We start from the raw sequence: 9,498 nt of genomic DNA, 5'->3' as shown, positions 1-9,498 counted from the left end.
ATGCCCGGCGTGCCATGCCTTAGCCTTGGCCAACATGTCGTGCCACGGCCTCGGCCCGCATGCCTTGCTACGGCGTCGCCCAACAGGCCATGCCACGGCCTCGGCCCGCATGCCTTGCTACGGCGTCGCCCAACATGCCATGCCACGGCCTCGACCCGCATGCCATGCCACGGCCTCGGCCCGCACGACAAGCCACGGCCTCGGCCCGCATGCCTTGCTACGGCGTCGCCCAACATGCCATGCCACCGCCTCGGCCCGCATGCCCTTCTACGGCGTTGCCCAACATGCCATGCCACGACCTCGGCCCGCAAGCCTTGCCACCGTGTTGCCCAGCATGCCATGCCACCGCGATGCCCGGCGTGCCATGCCTTAGCCTTGGCCAACATGTCGTGGCACGGCCTCGGCCCGCATGCCATGCCACGGACGGCCTCGGCCCGCATGCCATGCCACGGCTTGGGCCCGCATGTCTTGCCACGGCGTTGCCCAACATGCCATGCCACGGCCTCGGCCCCCATGCCTTGCCACCGCGCTGCCCAGCATGCCAATGCACCGCGTTGCTCGGCGTGCCATGCCTTAGCCTTGGCCAACATGCCACGCCACGGCCTCGGCCCGCATGGCTTGCCAGGGCGTTGCCCAACATGCCATGCCACGGCCTCGGCCTCGGCCCGCATGCCATGCCACGGCCTCGGCCCGCATGTCTTGCCACGGCGTTGCCCAACATGCCATGCCATGCCACGCCACGGCCTCGGCCCGCATGCCATGCCACGGCCTCGGCCTGCATGCCATGCCACGGCCTCGGCCCGCATGCCATGCCACGGCCTCGGCCCGCATGCCTTGCCACGGCCTCGGCCCGCATGCCATGCCACGGCCTCGGCCAGCATGCCATGCCAAGGCCTCGGGCCGCATGCCTTGCCACGGCGTTGCCCAGCATGCCATGCCACCGCGTTGCCCAGCGGGCCATGCCACGGCCTCGGCCCGCATGCCATGCCATGCCACGGCCTCGGCACGCATGCCTTGCGACTGCCTTGGCCAGCGTGCCATGCCACAGCGTGCCATGCCTTAGCCTTGGCCAACATGCCATGCCACTGCCTTGGCCAGCATGTCGTGCCACCGCCACGGCCAGCATGCCATGCCGGTCCGTTGCCCAGCATGCCACGGCCGTGGCGGCATGGCAAGCCACGGCCTCGGCCAGCATGCCATGCCACGGCCTCGGCCAGCATGCCATGCCACGGCCTCGGCCAGCATGCCATGCCATGGCACCGCCTTGTCCAGCACGCCGTGCCGCAGCGTTGGCCAGCATGCCTTGGCCGGCATGCCATGCCAATGCCTTGGGCCAACATGGCGTGCCACGGGCTGGGCCATGCCGGTCCGTTGCCCGGCATGCCACGGCCGTGGCAGCATGGCAAGCCACGGCCTCGGCCAGCATGCCATGCCCCGGCCTCGCCCAGCATGCCATGGCACGGTCTTGGTCAGCATGCCATGCCATGGCACCGCCTTGTGCAGCGTTGGCCAGCATGCCTTGGCCGGCATGCCATGCCAATGCCTTGGGCCAACATGGCGTGCCACGGGCTGGGCGAGCATGGCATGCCACGGGCTGGGCGAGCATGCCACGCCACGGCCTCGGCGAGCATGCCATGCCATGCCAAGGCCAAGGCCAAGGCCAAGGCAGTGGGCAAGGCCAAGTCCCTGTGCAAGGCATGGCCAAGGCCAAGGCCAAGGCCGCGGGCAAAGGCCAAGGCCAAGGCCATGGCATGCCACCGCCTTGATCAATCTTTTTGAACATGATTCTTTTATAATCTTACCCAAACCGTGCAACACAATTAAAAATGCACTACAATCAATTTTAAATGTCATTCCCTATTTTTTTGCAATTTTTCTGGAGCTTTTCGAATTTTTAAAGCCCTTATTTGGCATAAAAAATCAAAATAAAATAAAAAAAATGAAAAAAATAATTTAATAATTTCTATAATTACTAGTGAATCATCCTTTAATTATGGGAATTTTTCCATAATTTTTTGACCATTTTTATTAATTTTTATTATTTTTTAAGTATTAATATCGAAATAAATTAAAATAAAATATTTTCGGTAAAAAAATATTTTTTTTAATTTTTTTTATGGTGTATTAAATTATTTCCTACAACTTTCATGTTGAAAGTTTTGGCAAAAAACCATTACTTTTTAAAAAAACCCCATTATGACTCCTCGAACATGGTTGATGTTTCCTCCTGCCAGATTGAAAAGGGCTTAACAGGCTATTATAAGGGGGGGGCACCTCCCTTGCCCAGGGCAAGGCAGTGGCAGGTACGCCCCATGTTGGGCGCGGCCTGGGCTGCGGCCTTGGGTTACATGCACTGCGGCTCGACCGCGGCCTGGGCTGCGGCCTTCGGCGGCTCGGCCGCGGCCTTGGGCGGCCTGGACCGCGGCCTTGGGCGGCCTGGGCGCGGCCTTGCGCGGCCTGGACGCGGCCTTGCGCGGCTCGGGCGCGGCCTTGGGCGGCCTGGGCGCGGCCTTGGGCGGCCTGGACCGCGGCCTTGGGCAGCATGGCGTGGCATGCGTGCGGGCGTGGGCGGCCTGGCATGCGCGCGGCATGGGCAGCACAGCATGGCATGCGCACGGCCTGGGCGGCCTGGCATGCAGCCGGCCTGGCATGCCCGCGGCGTGGGCAGCACGGCATGGCATGCGCACGGCCTGGGCGGCCTGGCATGCAGCCGGCCTGGGCAGCACGGCATGGCATGCGCACGGCCTGGGCGGCCTGGCATGCAGCCGGCCAGGGCAGCCTGGCCTGGCATGCCCGCGGCGTGGGCAGCGTGGCCTGTACGAATACCGCGCGCGTGGTCTTTTGACCACGGTGCGCGTGTTGCGCGCATGGTCGCACACGCCTTTGCACGCCTTCGCACGCAATGCACGTCTAGTGATAAGAACCGCAGCCAAGGCAGCCCAGCCCCAAGGCCAAGGCCAGCAGCATGGCATGCCACGGCGAAGGCAGCCCAGCAAAAGCCAGCAGCATGCCATGCCAAGGCCAAGGCCAGCAGCATGCGATGCCACGGCCAAGCCAGCCCAGCCAAAGCCAGCAGCATGCCATGCCAAGGCCAAGGCCAGCAGCATGCGATGCCACGGGCAAGGCAGGCCAGCCAAAGCCAGTAGCATGCCATGCCAAGGCCTAGGCCAGCAGCATGCCATGCCACGACCAAGGCAGGCCAGCCCAAGCCAGCAGCATGCCATGCCGTGGCCAAGGCAAGCAGCATTCCATGCCACGGCCAAGGCAGCCCAGCCAAAGCCAGCAGCATGCCATGCCCACGCCAAGGCCAGCAGCATCCCATGCCACGGCCAAGGCAGGCCAACCAAAGCCAGCAGCATGCCATGCCAAGGCCAAGGCCAGCAGCATGCCATGCCACGGCCAAGGCAGCCCAGCCAAAGCCAGCAGCATGCCATGCCAAGGCCAAGGCCCGCAGCATGCGATGCCACGGGCAAGGCAGGCCAGCCAAAGCCAGGAGCATGCCATGCCAAGGCCAAAGCCAGCAGCATGCCATGCCACGGCCAAGGCAGCCCAGCCCAAGCCAGCAGCATGCCATGCCATGGCCAAGGCCAGCAGCATGCCATGCCACGGCCAAGGCAGCCAAGCCAAAGCCAACAGCATGCCATGCCAAGGCCAAGGCCAGCAGCATGCCATGCCACGGCCAAGGCAGGCCAGCCCAAGCCAGCAGCATGCCATGCCGTGGCCAAGGCCAGCAGCATGCCATGCCACGGCCAAGGCAGCCCAGCCAAAGCCAGCAGCATGCCATGCCCAGGCCAAGGCCAGCAGCATGCCATGTCACGGCCAAGGCAGGCCAACCAAAGCCAACAGCATGCCATGCCAAGGCCAAGGCCAGCAGCATGGCATGCCACGGCGAAGGCAGCCCAGCCAAAGCCAGCAGCATGCCATGCCAAGGCCAAGGCCAGCAGCATGCGATGCCACGGCCAAGGCAGCCCAGCCAAAGCCAGCAGCATGCCATGCCAAGGCCAAGGCCAGCAGCATGCGATGCCACGGGCAAGGCAGGCCAGCCAAAGCCAGTAGCATGCCATGCTAAGGCCTAGGCCAGCAGCATGCCATGCCACGGCCAGGGCAGGCCAGCCCAAGCCAGCAGCATGCCATGCCATGGCCAAGGCAAGCAGCATGCCATGCCACGACCACGGCAGCCCAGCCAAAGCCAGCAGCATGCCATGCCCAGGCCAAGGCCAGCAGCATGCCATGCCATGGCCAAGGCAGGCCAACCAAAGCCAGCAGCATGCCATGCCAAGGCCAAGGCCAGCAGCATGCCATGCCACGGCCAAGGCAGCCCGGCCAAAGCCAGCAGCATGCCATGCCAAGGCCAAGGCCCGCAGCATGCGATGCCACGGGCAAGGCAGGCCAGCCAAAGCCAGCAGCATGCCATGCCAAGGCCAAAGCCAGCAGCATGCCATGCCAAGGCCTAGGCCAGCAGCATGCCATGCCACGGCCAAGGCAGCCCAGCCCAAGCCAGCAGCATGCCATGCCATGGCCAAGGCCAGCAGCATGCCATGCCACGGCCAAGGCAGCCAAGCCAAAGCCAGCAGCATGCCATGCCAAGGCCAAGGCCAGCAGCATGCCATGCCACGGCCAAGGTAGGCCAGCCCAAGCCAGCAGCATACCATGCCGTGGCCAAGGCCAGCAGCATGCCATGCCACGGCCAAGGCAGCCCAGCCAAAGCCAGCAGCATGCCATGCCCAGGCCAAGGCCAACAGCATGCCATGTCACGGCCAAGGCAGGCCAACCAAAGCCAGCAGCATGCCATGCCAAGGCCAAGGCCAGCAGCATGGCATGCCACGGCAAAGGCAGCCCAGCCAAAGCCAGCAGCATGCCATGCCAAGGCCAAGGCCAAGGCCAGCAGCATGCGATGCCACGGCCAAGGCAGCCCAGCCAAAGCCAGCAGCATGCCATGCCAAGGCCAAGGCCAGCAGCATGCGATGCCACGGGCAAGGCAGGCCAGCCAAAGCCAGTAGCATGCCATGCCAAGGCCTAGGCCAGCAGCATGCCATGCCACGGCCAAGGCAGGCCAGCCCAAGCCAGCAGCATGCCATGCCATGGCCAAGGCAGCCCAGCCAAAGCCAGCAGCATGCCATGCCCAGGCTAAGGCCAGCAGCATGCCATGCCACGGCCAAGGCAGGCCAACCAAAGCCAGCAGCATGCCGTGCCAAGGCCAAGGCCAGCAGCATGCCATGCCACGGCCAAGGCAGCCCAGCCAAAGCCAGCAGCATGCCTTGCCCAGGCCAAGGCCAGCAGCATGCCATGCCACGGCCAAGGCAGGCCAGCCCAAGCCAGCAGCATGCCATGCCGTGGCCAAGGCAAGCAGCACGCCATGCCAAGGCCAAGGCAGCCCAGCCAAAGCCAGCAGCATGCCATGCCCAGGCCAAGGCCAGCAGCATGCCATGCCACGGCCAAGGCAGGCCAACCAAAGCCAGCAGCATGCCATGCCAAGGCCAAGGCCAGCAGCATGCCATGCCACGGCCAAGGCAGCCCAGCCAAAGCCAGCAGCATGCCATGCCAAGGCTAAGGCCCGCAGCATGCGATGCCACGGGCAAGGCAGGCCAGCCAAAGCCAGCAGCATGCCATGCCAAGGCCAAAGCCAGCAGCATGCCATGCCAAGTCCTAGGCCAGCAGCATGCCATGCCACGGCCAAGGCAGCCCAGCCAAAGCCAGCAGCATGCCATGCCATGGCCAGGGCCAGCAGCATGCCATGCCACGGCCATGGCAGCCAAGCCAAAGCCAGCAGCATGCCATGCCAAGGCCAGGGCCAGCAGCATGCCATGCCACGGCCAAGGCAGGCCAGCCCAAGCCAGCAGCATGCCATGCCGTGGCCAAGGCCAGCAGCATGCCTTGCCACGGCCAAGGCAGCCCAGCCAAAGCCAGCAGCATGCCATGCCAAGGCCAAGGCCAGCAGCATGCCACGCCACGGCCAAGGCAGGCAAACCAAAGCCAACAGCATGCCATGCCAAGGCCAAGGCCAGCAGCATGCCATGCCACGGCCAAGGCAGCCCAGCCAAAGCCAGCAGCATGCCATGCCAAGGCCAAGGCCAGCAGCATGCCATGCCACGGGCAAGGCAGGCCAGCCAAAGCCAATAGCATGCCATGCCAAGGCCAAGGCCAGCAGCATGCCATGCCACGGCCAAGGCAGGCCAGCCCAAGCCAGCAGCATGCCATGCCGTGGCCAAGGCAAGCAGCATGCCACGCCACGGCCAAGGCAGCCCAGCCAAAGCCAGCAGCATGCCATGCCCAGGCCAAGGCCAGCAGCATGCCATGCCACGGCCAAGGCAGGCCAACCAAAGCCAGCAGCATGCCATGCCAAGGCCAAGGCCAGCAGCATGCCATGCCACGGCCAAGGCCGCCCAGCCAAAGCCAACAGCATGCCATGCCAAGGCCAAGGCCCGCAGCATGCGATGCCACGGGCAAGGCAGGCCAGCCAAAGCCAGCAGCATGCCATGCCAAGGCCAAAGCCAGCAGCATGCCATGCCAAGGCCTAGGCCAGCAGCATGCCATGCCACGGCCAAGGCAGCCCAGCCCAAGCCAGCAGCATGCCATGCCATGGCCACGGCCAGCAGCATGCCATGCCACGGCCAAGGCAGCCAAGCCAAAGCCAGTAGCATGCCATGCCAAGGCCAAGGCCAGCAGCATGCCATGCCACGGCCAAGGCAGGCCAGCCCAAGCCAGCAGCATGCCATGCCGTGGCCAAGGCCAGCAGCATGCCATGCCACGGCCAAGGCAGCCCAGCCAAAGCCAGCAGCATGCCATGCCCAGGCCAAGGCCAGCAGCATGCCATCCCACGGCCAAGGCAGGCCAACCAAAGCCAGCAGCATGCCATGCCAAGGCCAAGGCCAGCAGCATGCCATGCCACGGCCAAGGCAGCCTAGCCAAAGCCAGCAGCATTCCATGCCAAGGCCAAGGCCCGCAGCATGCCATGCCAAGGCCAAGGCCCGCAGCATGCGACGCCACGGGCAAGGCAGGCCAGCCAAAGCAAGCAGCATGCCATGCCAAGGCCAAAGCCAGCAGCATGCCATGCCAAGGCCTAGGCCAGCAGCATGCCATGCCACGGCCAAGGCAGCCCAGCCCCAGCCAGCAGCATGCCATGCCAGGGCCAAGGCCAGCAGCATGCCATGCCACGGCCAAGGCAGCCAAGCCAAAGCCAGCAGCATGCCATGCCAAGGCCAAGGCCAGCAGCATGCCATGCCACGGCGAAGGCAGCCCAGCCAACGCCAGCAGCATGCCATGCCAAGGCCTAGGCCAGCAGCTTGCCATGCCACGGCCAAGGCAGCCCAGCCCAAGCCAGCAGCATGCCATGCCATGGCCAAGGCCAGCAGCATGCCATGCCACGGCCAAGGCAGCCCAGCCAAAGCCGGCAGCATGCCATGCCAAGGCCAAGGCCAGCAGCATGCCATGCCACGGCCAAGGCAGGCCAGCCAAAGCCCGCAGCATGCCATGCCAAGGCCAAGGCCAGCAGCAAGCCATGCCACGGCCAAGGTAGCCCAGCCAAAGCCAGCAGCATGCCATGCCAAGGCCTAGGCCAGCAGCATGCCATGCCACGGCCAAGGCAGCCCAACCCAAGCCAGCAGCATCCCATGCCATGGCCAAGGCCAGCAGCATGCCATGCCACGGCCAAGGCAGCCCAGCCAAAGCCAGCAGCATGCCATGCCAAGGCCGAGGCCAGCAGCATGCCATGCCAAGGCCAAGGCCCGCAGCATGCCATGCCAAGGCCAAGGCAGCCCAGCCAAAGCCAGCAGCATGCCATGCCAAGGCCAAGGCCAGCAGCATGCCATGCCTCGGCCAAGTCAGCCCAGCCAAAGCCAGCAGCATGCCATGCCAAGGCCAAGGCCAGCAGTATGCCATGCCACGGCCAAGGCAGCCCAGCCCAACCAAGCAGCATGCCATGCCATGGCCAAGGCCAGCAGCATGCCATGCCACGGCCAAGGCAGCCCAGCCAAAGCCGGCAGCATGTCATGCCAAGGCCAAGGCCAGCAGCATGCCATGCCACGGCCAAGGCAGGCCAGCCAAAGCCCGCAGCATGCCATGCCAAGGCCAAGGCCAGCAGCATGCCATGCCATGGCCAAGGCAGCCCAGCCAAAGCCAGAAGCATGCCATGCCAAGGCCAAGGCCAGCAGCATGCCATGCCACGGGCAAGGCAGGCCAGCCAAAGCCAGTAGCATGCCATGCCAAGGCCTAGGCTAGCAGCATGCCATGCCACGGCCAAGGCAGGCCAGCCCAAGCCAGCAGCATGCCATGTCGTGGGCAAGGCAAGCAGCATGCCATGCCACGGCCAAGGCAGCCCAGCCAAAGCCAGCAGCATGCCATGCCCAGGCCAAGGCCAGCAGCATGCCATGCCACGGCCAAGGCAGGCCAACCAAAGCCAGCAGCATGCCATGCCAAGGCCAAGGCCAGCAGCATGCCATGCCACGGCCAAGCCAGCCCAGCCAAAGCCAGCAGCATGCCATGCCAAGGCCAAGGCCCGCAGCATGCGATGCCACGGGCAAGGCAGGCCAGCCAAAGCCAGCAGCATGGCATGCCAAGGCCAAAGCCAGCAGCATGCCATGCCAAGGCCTAGGCCAGCACCATGCCATGCCACGGCCAAGGCAGCCCAGCCCAAGCCAGCAGCATGCCATGCCATGGCCAAGGCCAGCAGCATGCCATGCCACGGCCAAGGCTGCCAAGCCAAAGCCAGCAACATGCCATGCCAAGGCCAAGGCCAGCAGCATGCCATGCCACGGCCAAGGCAGGCCAGCCCAAGCCAGTAGCGTGCCATGCCGTGGCCAAGGCCAGCAGCATGCCATGCCACGGCCAAGGCAGCCCAGCCAAAGCCAGCAGCCTGCCATGCCCAGGCCAAGGCCAGCAGCATGCCATGCCACGGCCAAGTCAGGCCACCCAAAGCCAGCAGCATGCCATGCCAAGGCCAAGGCCAGCAGCATGCCATGCCACGGCCAAGGAAGCCCAGCCAAAGCCAGCAGCATGCCATGCCAAGGCCAAGGCCAGCCGCATGCCATGCCACGGCCAAGGCCGCCCAGGCAAAGCCAACAGCATGCCATGCCAAGGCCAAGGCCCGCAGCATGCGATGCCGCGGGCAAGGCAGGCCAGCCAAAGCCAGCAGCATGCCATGCCAAGGCCTAGGCCAGCAGCATGCCATGCCACGGCCAAGGCAGCCCAGCCCAAGCCAGCAGCATGCCATGCCATGGCCACGGCCAGCAGCATGCCATGCCACGGCCAAGGCAGCCAAGCCAAAGCCAGGAGCATGCCATGCCAAGGCCAAGGCCAGCAGCATGCCATGCCACGGCCAAGGCAGGCCAGCCCAAGCCAGCAGCATGCCATGCCGTGGCCAAGGCCAGCAGCATGCCATGCCACGGCCAAGGCAGCCCAGCCAAAGCCAGCACCATGCCATGCCAAGGCCAAGGCCAGCAGCATGCCATGCCACGGCCAAGGCAGCCCAGCCAAAGCAAGCAGCATGGCATGCCAAGGCCT

Source organism: Camellia sinensis, chromosome 13 (genome assembly GCF_055761805.1).
Source record: "Camellia sinensis isolate YWXY chromosome 13, ASM5576180v1, whole genome shotgun sequence".
NCBI lineage: Eukaryota > Viridiplantae > Streptophyta > Magnoliopsida > Ericales > Theaceae > Camellia > Camellia sinensis.
Note: the sequence above shows the minus strand (reverse complement) of the source record.